We start from the raw sequence: 16,413 nt of genomic DNA, 5'->3' as shown, positions 1-16,413 counted from the left end.
GATTGCAAATTTACCTGGAGTTTCTCTCCTAAACATATTTTAATAATTTTCTCTCCTTCATCAAATATCTATCCTCAATCTGAGAGAAATAGAACAGAAAAGAAAAGGAAATTATTTCAAACACAAAACCAAAAAAGGGAAAGATGGCAGGAAATTGGCCTTCATTTAACTTATGGTCTTCTTTTTCTTTATATTGTCGAAATTATTTAGATTTTTAGTTATTGTTACATAAAATAAGTCAGGAACAATAGCATTCTTTTAAGGAAAAACAAGAAGTAAGTAGAAATGGATTTAAATTGGCCAAAAATTGAGTGGGAATAGATTTAAATGGATTTACGAAAAGTAAGAAGATTTGGAAATGATTAAAGTATTTTTTTTTTAATTATTGATGTTATTCAACCATCAGAATAATATTGGTAATTTTTATATATACTGACGAAGACAACATGATTTCTGATGCACGTATGAAATCTAACACATGAAACATGGTAAAATATAGAGAATTGAACTTGAACTTGATGTCATTTGTCCACGTAGGTTGACTTGGATATAAAGGACAAAAATCAAACTTTCATTAAGGATATTAAGGATATATTGGTGAGAAGTAAGTGGCCTTACTATAGGATAAACTAGAAATTGTATGAGTTATGATGATGTATGAACTGTATCGTATGATGTCGTATACTATTATATGATGACGTATGAGTTATGATGATGGATGAGTTATGATGATGGATGAGTTATGATGTTGGATGATGTGCGTAATTTATATATTTCGATGAATGACATACTTATATGCTTAAGGCACGTTATGGCAATATGATGAATATGATGATTGCATGACGTTTACCTTAATATGATGATGTTTTCCATATTGAGCATGCTATATGTTTAGGTATGTATGTTTGCGTTGATATTAATAATAATAATGATAATTATTATTATTATATAATTATAAAATAAGTAAATAAATAAATTAGTTAAAACAAATAAAAAAGACAGCAGCAACTTGATATGGAGAAAGAAGGAATGGACGGATGGCTTAAGGGTGGAAAGAGAGAAAGATGGAGGTGCGTGGGGTGTTGAAGGGTGGTAGAGATTGTTGTATTGGTGGAAAATTAGAGAGTTGTGGTGTGGAATTAAAAATGAAGAACAAGTGGAGAAACGAGAGAAGGAAAAATCTGAGATTTTGTTGTTAATGAATGTGAATTTGGTTCGATTAAATTCTATTGCCGATTGAGAATAAAGAAAGAGAGGTTTTGTTGAGAATTCCTTGAGGAAGAGGACACGGCCACGAGCTGAATCGAACGTTTATATGAAGGTAACACAAAACCCATACTACCGAACCTTTAAATCTTGATATCTTGGCGTATATTGAGTCATAGGTAATGAAATAGAGCTTGTGAGAATTGTAATAAGGAGATCTATAAAGTTGTAGTGGAAGTCGGGCGAGCTGTAGAGGTGGAATATGGCTTCAAGACATAATCGGTATTAATAGGAAAGTTGGGAAAATTGCAGAAAACGCAAGGAAGAAGAAGGAGCGTGTGCACTACACACAGGGTGCGTGAGGAGCAGCGACTGGGCGTGTGACTGGGAGTTCTCCTGGCGCGTGGGACAAACACACCGAGAATGTGAGGGCGCGTGAGACCTCATTTCGGCTTCTGATTTGTCCCGTTCGACTCCTTTTGACCTATCCTATCAAGATTGGTCTATACTTATCTTAAAAATTGTCAAATATAGGTTTAATTGGAAGAAATTGTGTTGAAATACCCTATTAAACGTACATCCAAGGAAAAAAGAGTTTGAAATCAGGTAAGTAGCATATCGATCTTTGAACTAGTTCTTAACTTGTTGACAACATGTGAGTATGTTGTCTACCTGATTAAGAGCTTAGTATGTTAAAATGAGCTTTCATGATATTGAATGTTTATTGTATATTGTTAAAATGAGCCTATGATGTAAGCATGTTATAAATGATTACTAGAACGTTTTTATGTGTTAAACGTGATAAATGTATGAAAGCATGCATTAAATGTGATATGAACCAAGAGACATCAATCATACAATATACTTCAATGAAGATGTGAAGAAAAGGTTGTCAAAATTATCAAAAAGATGTTTCAATTCATGCTACATTGAAGAAGAATGAAGTTTGATTGTTGTAAATTTTGGGTGGGTTACAATTTAGAGTTATTGTATTTTAAGACTTGTTATTTAATTTCGGTTACATTTACATAATGGCTAATTATGGCCATAAAGTAGGAATGTTACAACTTTTGGAATACCTTTAGTAGTTTCATTTTTTAGGCTATATAAAGCCATGTATGTTGTATTTGTAAGGAAGACTTAGAAGATATAGTAAAAGGAGCATTTGTGCTTTGTTTAGCCAATGGCTAAGTTTATTTGCAACTCTATGTAGTTTAGGTTGCATGTAGAATCATTCAAGCTCGACATGATCAGTCTTGCTTGTGGAGTGATTCGAATCTCAAACAAGTGTTTGAGATATTTGATCAACAAGAATCATTGAAGCTAGACATGATCGATCTTGCTTCTGGAGTGATTCGAATCTCAAACAAAGTGTTCTTGGCTTGAGATATTCGATCCACAAGGTAATCCGAATCTTATTCCCCTTGTAGTTGATTCCTTATCTTATCAAAATGTGAGTATGTTATGCATGTTAGTGGAAAGGTTATGACTCTAGAATATGGTTATTGGGCCATGACTTATTTATATGAGTATTGTAGTCTACTAATTCCCGCGGAGTTCCTGACCAACGCGCTGAGTGCTAAGTCAAGGAGCATGAGTACTCCTGACCGTTAATATATGAGATAAACAGGTTGCCAGAGAAATTAGTAGACGAACCGTATTTGACCGAGAGCGAGTCTTACATACGAGTCCGAAAATTCAAGATAAGCATATCGAGAGAGAGTTAGTAACCTAAGCTGGAGGTAGCTGAGATACCTCATTAATGAATAGATGACTCTAGTAAGAGAAACTAGAAGTCAATGGCGAATAAAACTTAAAAACACCGGGAAAGATTAGTTATGAACTCATGAAAAATAAGCTGGTTAGTTACTAGGTAATTTAATTACTCATCAAAATTATTTTTAACTTTTCTTTCCAGATTTAGTTGATGCAGGCCAACCGAGGACGAGGACGAGACCAGCGGGCTAGAGACTATTTGAAATCTATGTCTGTGTCTGTTTTGTGTATTTATGCTTTCGCCGTCAAGAATTTACTTTGGGTGTTTTAAGTTTTAAATAGTACTGGTTTTAAATGTTTTATTAGATGTTTTTTAGAAATGTTTGGAAAATTTATGATTGGTTATCAGAGTTTGTTATCAGTATTGATGGCAACTCCTGTTAATTGGATTGTCGATGAGCGGGTGTTACAGTCATATTGCATCATGTTGTTAGATCGACATAGGACACAACCCTAAGAGCATGAAAATGATATTAATATAAATATCCACGAACATGTGTTACTTAATGTAATAAAGAGATGCAACTAGAAGGTTGTGTCAGAAGAGACGATAAGATGGACATTAGAGGGACCTCATGCATATTATATGTTCATAAGCATAGAGACACTTGCTATAGAGATGATGAGTTTAGACGCGCATAGTATGACGAGCAGGGTGTTCATGAGAAACATGCCACTATGGGGTTTTGCTGACCACCGGACATTGCTACAGATTAGCTTGACCAGAGGGTCCAAGAGGTGTGCGAACACCCTAGGGATTCACACTCACACATGTGGGTCGTGTGTAAGGAAGTACTACAATCCAATTTGTCCGAGACTGGAGGGCACCCCTAGATGAGCTAAACATAGGTCCCAAGAGCATGATTGCATATGTCTGCATTTACATGGTCCCCTATAGTGGTGCCACTTACTATGTATTCTTCGAAATACTCAGGCCATGTGTCACATCATTTTTCAGGTAAAGACAGGGCACACATGTACGGAGGATGGCGACATCATGAGCAGAGACTGTGGCACTGCACGTACGAAATTAAAACCAAAACAAAAATTTTGAAACCTTGGCTGGGTCGTTTGAGAAAAACAAAAAAATGAATGAGTTCGATTTCTGATTCATGGGACAAACCTTTAGATTGATCCGAGCCAAATAAAAATATATAAATATATTAACAAACTTACCATTATAATTAGTTTACCTGAGTGGTAATTTGCCCTAACTAAAAGCTTGGTGTCAAAGGAAATCACCCTAGAATCAAGAAGATTGAGTCCACTATATCCATTAGTGCTAATAAAGATTGGTCTAGAATATATGTGCTTATTTTAGTTAGCATGGTAGGTATGATAGGTCCCTAGATCATGAGTTGCATGTGTTTGCATTCCCTGACTCCAATAGTAATACTCAAATCATGTGCTACTTCTTTTCGAATTGCATCTGAGCCATTCAATCAAGCCTTTGATTGCGGAGTGATTCAATTTAGAACAAGGTTTCCAAATCTTGCTTCTAGATCTTCGATCGTAAAAGGTAATCTAATCTAGCCTTATCTCTTGGTTGATCCGAATTTTGTATAAGAAAGTGTTAATTACATTGATTCAAGTGTTCTTGCTTCAACAAAAGCTTGATTCGTTGGATTGAGGATTAGAGTTGCCTTATCAAAATACCCTAGGATAGTGAGCGGTGATAAAAAAATCTAGACCTGTGTTTACCCAAAGATGTGATTAGAGGCCCCTAATAAAATAGTAGATCTCCACGACTCCAAAGAATGACCAAGGTAACTATCTAGCTATGAGAAGTGTGAATGCTACGCTATCTTCAGACCCTCCAATCCCTTTCCACTCCAATATTAGTACTATTGAGCTATGCACATGCTAGTTAGGGTAGTTTGAGCTTCTGTTCCGCTGAATGGCCAGTGGTCTCTTGAATATGGCCACTATGTTGTTAACTTGTTTCTTAAAAGGGGAGTGTGGGGCAACATGAGATAGCCGAGTAGCGGGCTAATGCAGAAGGATCACATCCCCCAAATATAGGTGATTCTGTGGCCCTAAGGAATAAACCAACCAACCACTTTTCGAAGATGTTCATACTAGAAATCACCGTATTCTCTGATTAGAATTTTTTGAGGACGTGCCTCAACCTAGGTATTTGATCCCTCATTGCATAAGCAAAGCAAGTTTCCATGCTCAAAGAATAGAAAGATGGTACAAATAAGCAAGTAAAGTTAGCATCTAGGCCGTTGCTTCAACTTTCTTTTACACTTTGGTACAAGCACCGTCGAGCCCGACCTAGGCCAACTAGGATTGTCTGAACGATAGTTCATTTTGATTATCTTGCACATTAGATCCGTCAAAAGAGGGAACGTAGGATTATGAGGGTAATCTTAATAGTTGACAAGCATAGGGGATCACTTCCCTAACCTTGGGTGACTAGATTGTCATGTGGGTATGGTTCGCCAAGGAACCTCCCATAGATGATGAGAGCAGCCTAGCACTTACCATGCTATCCCAATTAAAATCTGGGCATGTATCTTTGGTGCAATGCATATCTTTGTTCATTTCATACATTACATAAACATTTCTTATCATTACATTAGTTAGCATGGTAGTTGTCATAGGAAATCACCTTAGAATCAATAAGATTGAGTTCACTGTATCCATTAGTGCTAATAAAAATTGGTCTAGAATATGTGTGCTTATTTTAGTTAGCATGATAGGTATGATAGGTCTCTAGATCATGAGGTGCATGTGTTTGCATTCCCTGACTCCAATAGTGGAGTCACTTACGAAATATTCATTAAAATACTCAAACCATGTGCTACTTCTTTTCGAGTAAAGACAAGGCGTTCCTGTACAGTTGACGACGACATCGCAACTTGAGACCATGACACATGTATAGGGTAGTTGTATTTATTTTCTTCCTATTCAAAATCCAAAATCCGAAGTCATGAGAGGAAGGGGAAAGAGAGAGTGGGAAGAATCGGTGATATGAACCAAGAGACATCAATCATAACATATGCTTCAATAAAGATGTGAAGAAAATATTGTTGAAATTATCAAAAGATATTTCAATTCCTGCAACATTGAAAAAGAATGAAGTTTCATGTTATAAATTTTGGGTAGATTACAATTTAGAGTTATTGTATTTCATTAATGTATTTTAAGACTATTTATTTACTTTAGATTACATTTACATAATGGCTAATTATGGTCATTAAGTATGAATGTTACAACTTTTGGTATGCCTTTCATAGTTTCATTTTGAGGCTATATAAAGCCATGTATGTTGTATTTGTAAGGTAGACTTGGAAAATATAGTAAAAGAAACATTTGTGCTCTTCTTTAGCCAATGGCTAAGTTTCTTTGCAATTCTATATAGTTTAGGTTGCATGTAGAATCATTCAAGCTCGACATGATCAATCTTGCTTGTGGAGTGATTCGAATCTCAATCAAGTGTTCTTGCGTTGAGATATTTGATCAACAAGAATCATTCAAGCTAGACATGATTGATCTTGCTTGTGGAGTGATTTGAATCTCAAACAATGTTCTTGCCTTGAGATATTCGATCAACAAGGTAATTCGAATCTTATTCTCCTTGTAGTTGATTCCTTATCTTATCAATCGGTCACAACGAAAGAAGTTGGAGTAGGTTGCACCATTAAATATTCAAAATTTCAGTACTTTCACGTTAAGTTGCAAGGCTTCTTCATCTTTTAACTCTACCATGCGTAACCTTGTGAGATTAATCATGCTTGCTCTATTAACCAACAAAAGGTATGCTCATTCATTTGAGATTATAGGCATGGTTAACCAAAATCAAAAATCCATTTGAGAATACGTTCTTATTCTAGCTATTTTTGCTTCTTCTTTGTATTTTTCACAATGAGCCTTTGGTAGGGTGACCTTTTATGTGCCCACAATCATTTTGAGATGGTTATAGCTTGGGTTAAAGGCTCCTTTCATTTTACATCAGATATCATTTCTTATTTTACAATTGGTGAAAAACTACTTTCAAGGTTGAATTACTTAGTATATTATCGGGAGATTGTCTTACCGTTGTATGTCCTAAAACTCATAGTTTGTAAATAAAAACATAATCTATTTGCAATAAAGTTATTATTGATGCTTATCAGTAAAGATTGCCACATAAGAGTGGATCAAGTTTAAGTATTTAGTCAAAATGATCTATAGTATAGGGATAAGGCTGAGTACCTTATCGTGGGGTATTATGGATGCTGTCCACTTTTGTATATGATATAAACAATGTGATCACTAAATTGTACATGTGGAGCCATGTGAGTGGGGGCATCCTATACAATGAGTATTGCATAAGATCGGACCATGAAGAAAGTCACTCTCATTTTATAATGTCGTTTACTGTTGAGACTGATTTTTTTTCATGCGATGACCTAGGTAACTCGATCATAATCCTGAGCTAACTATGAACTCTTATTTATTCAAAATTATCCTTATATTTGCATGGGTGAGAGTGATCGAGTTCGTCGAATCAATAAGCCTCCCATTTTAAGGGTAAGACCGGGTGAATAGCTGGGGACATAGGGTGCAAGATAAAATTCACTCCTCCCCACTTTTAGGGATAGTAGAGAAATTGTTCTCTTAAGTACTAACTCCAAGTCTTGAACAAAGCGCCCCACCCTCTCATTAGCTCAAGAGGGATTCGGTTTAGTGGTTGGACCACAAACCAATTGTTCATTAGAAGATCAATGAGACTTAAGGGACAAGAAGTAACTTCCGGGGTAAAACAGTAAATTGAAATTTAAGGTTAAATATTAATTAAATTGTTTAATTAATCATTTAATATTATTTTAATTTAAAATTAATTATCTAAACTAATTATTGAACTAAAATAGAGAAAGTCAAAATGTTGACTCTCCTTAATGGAAAAATCCATGTTTGAGTTAGTGGAATATTGAGTGTCAATATATGGTTTAACCAAACTTACATGTTTGTCAAATAATCCCACAAATTTGAATGTCAAAATTTGGTTAACTCAAACTTGCATGCTTGCCATATAATTCAACAAGTTGAGTAGTGAAGAGTAGAGATTTGAGTGTCAAAGTTTGGTAATTTGGAAATCTTATTGGAAAAACAGTGAGAAAATATCTCAAAACTCTCTCTTCACATATACTAAATTCCTTTTAAGTTTAGTTACTTACCAGATTCCACAATCTCATTTTAAAGCCGGAGAATAGTAGAGAAACCAGTTAGCGAGGAAAAAGAAATTTGAACTACAAAAAGTTAGTACTCAAACTTCTTTAGTTTTAATGCTTAAAATATTTTAAACTATTATTCTAATAGGCATCCTAAGAGGTTATTTGAAAGTACATGCTATCAATATTTTTTTAAGAGTAAATTATTTTTTTAAAACTGCTTTCACGATTGAATTTCTCAATATATGTCATCAAAATTGCAAAAATAAATAAATAAACAAACTATTATTCTAATATAAAAGCCTTAAAAAAAAAAAAAAAAAAACTAGAAATCATAGAAAGGTTGTTTAAAAGATTATAAAAACTCAATTACAATCAACATTATTAAAAATAAAAAATAAAAATAAAAAAACTTGACGATTTACGGTCAATAATTTTTTTTTGACAATTTTGTGAGGAACATTGAAACTTGACGATTTCGACGCTTACGATCAGTAGTTCCGACACCTAAAAATGGTTTCGCTCCCTCCTAATTTTTCTTTGACCAACTTTGGGGTGCCATCGGTAGCTATTTGCTCGTATTTCTAGGGCAGTTTTGAAAAACTACCTTCCCTTTTCTATATCCTAGTATTCCCCTGGAAAGAAGTACTATACTTGAATGTCAAAGAAAGAGAGCCTATGACACTGCTTGTATGGGATCAAAACTGAAACCTAATTTGAAAATTCTGGCTGAGTTGTTTAAAAAAAGTTGTGTTGCAGACGATAATTTTTCGACAATTTTATGAGGAACGTTGAAACTCGATAATTTTGACGCTTACAATTGGCAACAAGCACCCAAAAATTGTATCTCTCCTAGCCGATTTTCGTTCAACCAATGTCGGGATGTCATCGGCGGCTATTTGCTTGCATTCTAGTGTAGTACTTGAAAGCTAACTTCTCTTTCCAATATTTTAATATTCTGCTGGGAAGTAGAGCTCGAACTTGAATGTTGAAGAAAGAGAGCCTATGTCATTGCCCTGATGGGATTATAATTGAAACCCTAATGTGGAAACCCTAGCTGGGCCCTTTGAAAAAACCTGAGTCGCAATCGATAATTTTTCCACAATTTTATGAGGAATGTTGAAACTCGACAATTTTGACACTTACGATCGGCAGGCAGCACCCAAAAATTGTTTCGTTCCCTCCCAGTTTTTGTTCGATCGACATCGGGGTGCCATCAGCGGCAATTTGCTCACATTTTAGGGCAGTTCCAAAAAGCTGCCTCTCTTTTCGATATTCTAGTATTCCCCAGGGAAGCAGTGCTTACACTTGAATGTTGAAAAAAGAGAGCCTATAACACTGCACGTACGAGATTAAAACCGAAACCCTAATTTGGAAACAGTGGCTGGGCCATTTAAAAAAAAAAAAAAAAAACTGAGTTGTAGGCGATAATTTTTTAAAAATTTTGGGAGGAACGTTGAACTTGACAATTTCAATGCTTACGATCTGCAACCAGCACCCATAAATGGTTTCACTCTCGTCCAGTTTTTGTTCTACCGACGTTAAGGTGCCATCGCCAGTTATTTGCTCGCATTCTATGGCAATTCTGAAAAGATGTCTTCTCTTCCCATATCCTTATATTCCCCTAGGAAGTAATGCTTCAACTTGAATGTTGAAGAAAGAGAGCCTATAGCATTACACATACGGTGTTAATACTGAATCCCTAATTGGAAAAAACTAGCTTGGCCGTTTAAAAAAAAAACTTAGTCGCAAATGAATTTTTTTTGACAATTTTGTGAGGAATATTGAAACTCGACGATTTCTATGCTTATGAACAACTAGCACAGATAAATGGTTTTGCTCTTGCCTAGTTTTTGTTTGACAAACGTCGTGGTGCCATCGGTGGCTATTTTCTCACGTTCTAGGGCAATTCCGAAAAGCTGCCTTCTCTTTTCGTATCCTAGTAGTCCCCTAGGAAGTAGTTCTCGCACTTGAATGTCGAAGAAAGAGAGACTATAACACTATGGGATTAAAACCGAAACCCTAATTTGGAAACTCTGGTTGGGCCGTTTGAAAAAAACTCAGTCACAGTGGTTAATTTGTTGGAAACTTTGTGAGGAACGTTGAAACTCAATGATTTTGATGCTTACGATCGGTAGCCAGCACTCATAAATGTTTTCGCTCCCGGCAAGTTTTGGTCCATCCAACATTGCGTGCCATCAGCGACTATTTGCTCGCGTTCTATGGCAGTTCCGAAAATAGTGCTCGAACTTGAATGTCGAAGAAAGAGAGCCTATAGCATTTCACATACGGGATTAAAACTGAAACCCTAATTTGGAAACCCTGATTGGGCCGTTTAAAAAAAACTAAATCGCAGTCAATAATTTTTCGACAATTTGTGAGGAACGTTGAAACTTGACGATTTCGATGTTTACGATCAGCAACCAACACCCAAAAATTGTTTCACTCCCTCCAAGTTTTTGTTTGATCAACGTCGAGGTGCCATTGGTGGTTATTTGCTCGCGTTCTAGAGCATTTTTGAAAAACTAACTTCTCTTTCTGATATCCTAATATTCCCTTGGGAAGAAGTGCTCATACTTGAATGTCGAAGAAAGAGAGCCTATAGCACTGTCTGTACGGGATCAAAATCGAAACCTTAATTTAAAAACCCTGGCTGGGCTGTTTGAAAAAAATTGTGTCGCAGTCCATAATTTTTCAACAATTTTGTGAGGAACGTTGAAACTTGACGATTTTGATGCTTACGATCGGCACCAAGCACCCAAAAATTGTTTGGCTCCCGGCCAATTTTTGTTCAACCGACGTTAGGGTGCCATCGGCGGCTATTTGCTCGCGCTCTAAGGCAGTACTGAAAAGCTAACTTCTCTTTCTAATATCCTAATATTCCCCTTGGAAGCACTGCTCGGACTTGAATGTCGAAGAAAGAGAGCTTATAACACTGTCTGTACGAGATTATAACCGAAACCCTAAGTTGGAAACTCTTGCTTGGCCGTTAGAAAAAAACTGAGCCGCAGTCGATAATTTTTTTACCAATTATTTGAAGAACTTTAAAACTAAATGATTTTGATGCTTAAAATCGGCAGCCAGTACCCAAAAATTGTTTTGCTCCCTCCTAGTTCCTGTTTGATTGACATCGGGGTGTCATCGACAACTATTTGCTCGCGTTCTAGTGTAGTTCCAAAAAGCTACCTTCTCCTTTTGATATCCTAATATTTCCTTGGGAAGCAGTCCTCGGACTTGAATGTTGAAGAAAGAGACACTATAGCACTGAACATACGAGATTAAAACCGAAACCCTAATTGGAAATCCTGACTGGGCCGTTTGAAATGAAAACTGAGTTATAGCCGATAATGTTTTGACAATTTTGTGAGGAATGTTGAAACTTGATGATTTTGACGCTTACGATCGTCAGCAAGCACCAAAAAATGGTTTCACTCCTGGTGGTTTTCATTCGACCGACGTTGGGCTGTAGTTGGCGGCTATTTGCTCGTGTTCTAGGAAAGTTTCAAAAAGCTGCCTCCTCTCTTTTATATCATAATATTCCCCTTGGTAGCAGTTCTTGGACTTGAATGTCGAAGAAAGAGAGCACATAGCACTGCATGTACGGGATTAAAATCGAAATCCTAACTTGGTCGTTTGAAAAAAATTAAGTCACAATTGATAATTTTTCGAAAATTTTGCGAGGAACGTTGAAACTCGACGATTTAGACGCTTATGATTTGCATCTACCCAAATATGGTTTCACTCTTGCCCAATTTTTGTTCGACTGACGTCGCAGTGCTAGCGGGGCTATTTGCTCGCATTCTAGAGCAGTACCGAAAAGTTGCTTTTTCTTTCTGATATCCTTATATTCCCCTAGGTAGCAGTGCTCGGACTTGAATGTTGAAGAAAGTGAGCCCATAGCATTGTGCATACAGAATTAAAAACTGAAATTTGAAAATAACTAAGTCATAGTCGATATTTTTTTGAAAATTTTGTAACATTGAAACTCGACGATTTCGATGCTTACGACCTACAACTAGCACCCAAATATGGTTTCTCTCTCTCTCAATTTTTGTTTGATCGACGTTGGGGTGACATCAACGGTTATTTGCTCACGTTCCATGGCAGTTTCGAAAAGCTGCCTTCTCGTTCCGTGATTCTAGTATTCACCTGGGAAGCAGTACTTGAACTTGAATGTCGAAGAAAGAGAGCCTATAGCACTGCACATACGAGATTAAAACCAATGCCCTAATTTGAAAACCCTGCCTAAGACATTTGAAAAAAAGCTGATTCAAAGTCGATAGTTTTTAGTACATTTTGTTAGGAACGTTGAAATTCGACGATTTCGACTCTTACGATCATCAGCCAACACCCAAAAATGGTTTATCTCCCACCCAATTTTTATTTGATCAATGTCAAGGTGCCATCGGCGACTATTTGCTCCCATTCTAGGGCAATATCAAAAAGTTGGTTTCTCTTTCCAATATCCTAGAATTCCCATGGACAGTAGTGCTCAAACTTGAATGTCGAAGAAAGAGAGACTATGGCACTACAAGTACGGAATTAAAACTGAAACCCTAATTTGGAAATCCTGGCTGGGCCTTTCGAAAGAAACTGAGTCGCAGTCGATAATTTTTCTACAAAATTTTTAAGAACGTTGAAACTCGACAATTTTGACGCTTACTATTGGTAGCAAGTACCCAAAAATGGTTTTGCTCCTGACAAGTTTTTGTTCGACCGACGACGAGGTGCCATCAACGGCTATTTGGTTACGTTATAGGGCAGTTCCGAAAAGTTGTCTTCTCTCTCCGATATTCTTATATTCCCCTGGGAAGCAATGCCCAGACTTAAATGTCGAAGAAAGAGAGCCCATAGCACTGCACGTACTAGATTAAAATTGAAAACCTAATTTAGAAACTCTGACTTTGTCGTTAAAAAAAACTGAGTCGCAGTCGATAATTTTTCGACAATTTTGTGAGAAACGTTGAAACTCGACGATTTTGATACTTACGATAGGCAGCAAGCACCCAAAAAATGGTTTCACTCTCTCTCAATTTTAGCTCGATCGACGTTGGGGTGCCTTCGGTGACTATTTGCTCACATTTTATGACAGTTCTGAAAAGTTGGCTTCTCTTTCCGATATTCTAGTATTCCTTTGGGAAGTAGTGCTTGAACTTGAATGTCAAAGAAAAAGAGCCTGTAGCACTCCACATTCGAGATTAAACTGAAACGCTAATTTGGAAACTGTGGCTGGGACGTTTAAAAAAAAACTGAGTCGCAATCGATAATTTTTCAACATGTTTGTGAGAAACGTAGAAATTTGACGATTTCGACTCTTATGATTGTCAACCAGAACCCAAAAATGGTTTCGCTCCCGCTAATTTTTTGTTTGACCGACGTCGGGGTGCCATCGGTGGTTATAGGCTCGCGTTCTGGAGTAGTTCCGAAAAGCTGCCTTCTCTTTTCGATATTCTAGTATTCCCTTGAAAAGCAATGCTCGAACTGGAGTGTCAAAGAAAGAGCCTATAGTATTGCACATTCGAAATTAAAAACGAAACACTAATTTGGAAACCTTGGCTGGGACTTTTGAAAAAAAACTGAGTCGCAGTTGATAATTTTTCAACGTGTTTGTGAGAAACGTTGAAATTCGATGATTTCGACTCTTACGATCGTCAACTAGAACATAAAAATGGTTTCGCTTGGTTTCGCTCCTGCCCAATTTTTGTTTGACCGACTCGGGGTGCCATCGGCAGCTATTTGCTCACATTCTAAAGCAGTTCCGAAAAGCTATCTTCTCTTTCCGATATTCAAGTATTTCCCTGAGAAGCAGTGCTTGGACTTGAATGTCGAAGAAAGAGAGCCTATAGTATTGCACGTATGGGATTAAAACCGAAATCCTAATTTGGAAACCCTCATAGGTATGTTTGAAAAAAAAAACTGAGTCTCTATCTATAATTTTTTGACAATTTTGTGAGGAACGTTGAAACTCGACGATTTCAATGCTTACGATCAGCAGCCAGTACCCAAAATTTTTTTCACTACCGGCCAATTTTGGTTCGACCAACGTCGGGGTGCCAGTAGTGGCTATTTGTTCGCGTCCTATGGCAGTTCCAAAAAGCTGACTTCTTTTTCCGATATCCTTAAATTCCCTTGGAAAGCACTGCTCAAACTTGAATATCAAAGAAAGATAGCCTATAGAACTGCACGTACGGAATTAAAATCAAAATCCTACTTCGAAAACCCTAGATGGGCCGTTCGAAAAAAAAGGTTGCAATCGATAATTTTTTGACAATTTTGTGAAGAACGTTGAAACTCGACGATTTCAACACTTATGATCGGCAGCCAACACCCAAAAATGGTTTCACTTTCAACAAATTTTTGTTCGACCGATGTCAGGGTGCCATCGGTGGCTATTTGCTCGCGTTCTACGGTAGTTCCAAAAAGTTTCCTTCTCTTTCCGATATACTAATTTTCCCTTAGGAAGCAGTTCTCGAACTTTAATGATGGAGAAAGAGAACCTAAAGCATTGCACATACGGGATTAAAATCGAAACCCTAATTTGGAAACCCTAGCTAGGCTGTTTTAAAAAAACTGAGTTGCAGCCGATAATTTTTCAACAATTTTGTGAGGATTGTTAAAACTCGACGATTTCGACGCTTTTGATCGAAAACCAACACCCAAAAATAATTTCTCTTCCGTCCAATTTTCGTTCGACCAACGTTAGGGTTCCATTGGCAGCTATTTGCTCACGTTCTAGGCATTTCCAAAATGCTACCTTCTCTATCCGATATCCTACTATTTCTTTAGGAAGCAGTGCTCAGACTTGAATTTTGAAGAATGAGAGCCTATAGCACTACACGTGCGAGATTAAAATCGAAACCCTAATTCGGAAATCTTGGCTTAGCCATTTGAAAAAAACTGAGTCGCAGTCGATAATTTTTTTCGACAATTTATTGAGGAACATTGAAACTCGATGATTTCGACGCTTACAATCGGCGCCCAGCACCAAAAAACTGAATCGCTCCTTGCAAGTTTCATTCGACCGACATCAGTTTACCATCAACTGCTATTTGCTTGCGTTCTAAGGTAGTTCCAAAAATTTGCATTCTCTTTTTGATATCTTAATATTGCCTAGGGAAGTAGTGCTCAGACTTGAATGGCGAAGAAAGAACCTACATGTACGGGATTAAAACCAAAGCTCTAATTTAGAACTCTAGCTAGGGCATTTGAAAAAAATTGAGTCACAGTAGATATGGTAAAGCTATATCCGGTAAAGCTATATATAGTAGATGGCTAAATCTGGTAAAGGTATATATAGTAAACTAAACCATATATATATCTGGTCCGGTAGAGCTTTGAAAATGTACTTTTCTATTCTCTGTACTCTCTTGTTGTACATACCTGAAGTCATCAATAAAAAAAAAAAAAAAAAAAAATCTTTTAGCCAGAGTTCTCCTTGCAATTTTCTCTATCCCATTCTTTGTGTTCATCTAGATCGAGCGTGTGCGTTGTTGTGTGATCCTAACAACTGGTATCAGAGCTAACGACTGATATCGATCCTAACAACTGGTATCAGAGCCAGGCGGAAGTCAGAGCTAGGCAAAATTCACCACGATTTATGAAGATGGAAAGTTCAAAGATTGGAACTGAGCAGTTCGATGGATCCGATTTCGGTTTCTGGAAGATGCAGATTGAAGATTATCTCTACCAGAAAGATCTTCACGAACCTCTATTGGGGGTGAAGCTGGATACCATGACCACGGAACAGTGGAAGCTTAAGGATCGACAAGCCTTGGGGCTAATCCAGTTGACGCCATCCAGAAACGCGGCGTTCAACATTATCAAGGAGAAGACAACGTCAGGTCTGTTGAAGACGCTGTCGAATATGTACGAAAAACCGTCGGCTATGAACAAGGTGTATTTGATGTGGAGATTGTTGAGTCCTTGTAAGAACTGCGTTACGAGCAAACAGAAACGAGTTAGCTTCACAAAGACTGTTAGAGAATTGAAGAAAAATACCGGAAGCGTCGCTGAAACTCCAGAGGGGGTTGCGTCGGCCGGAAGCGTCGCTGAAACTCCAGAGGGAGTTGCGTCGGCTGGAAGCGTCGCTGAAACAACAGAGGGGGTTGCGTCAGCCGGAAGCGTCGCTGAAACTCTAGAGGGGGTTGCATTGGTCGGAAGCGTCGATGAAACTCCAGAGGGGGTTGCGTCAGTCGGAAGCGTCGCTAAAACTCCAGAGGGGGATGCGTCGGCCGGAAGCATCGCTGAAACTCCAGAGGGGGATGCGTCGGCC

This window comes from Cucurbita moschata, unplaced genomic scaffold (genome assembly GCF_002738365.1).
Source record: "Cucurbita moschata cultivar Rifu unplaced genomic scaffold, Cmos_1.0 Cmo_Scf00007, whole genome shotgun sequence".
Taxonomy (NCBI): Eukaryota; Viridiplantae; Streptophyta; class Magnoliopsida; order Cucurbitales; family Cucurbitaceae; genus Cucurbita; species Cucurbita moschata.
Note: the sequence above shows the minus strand (reverse complement) of the source record.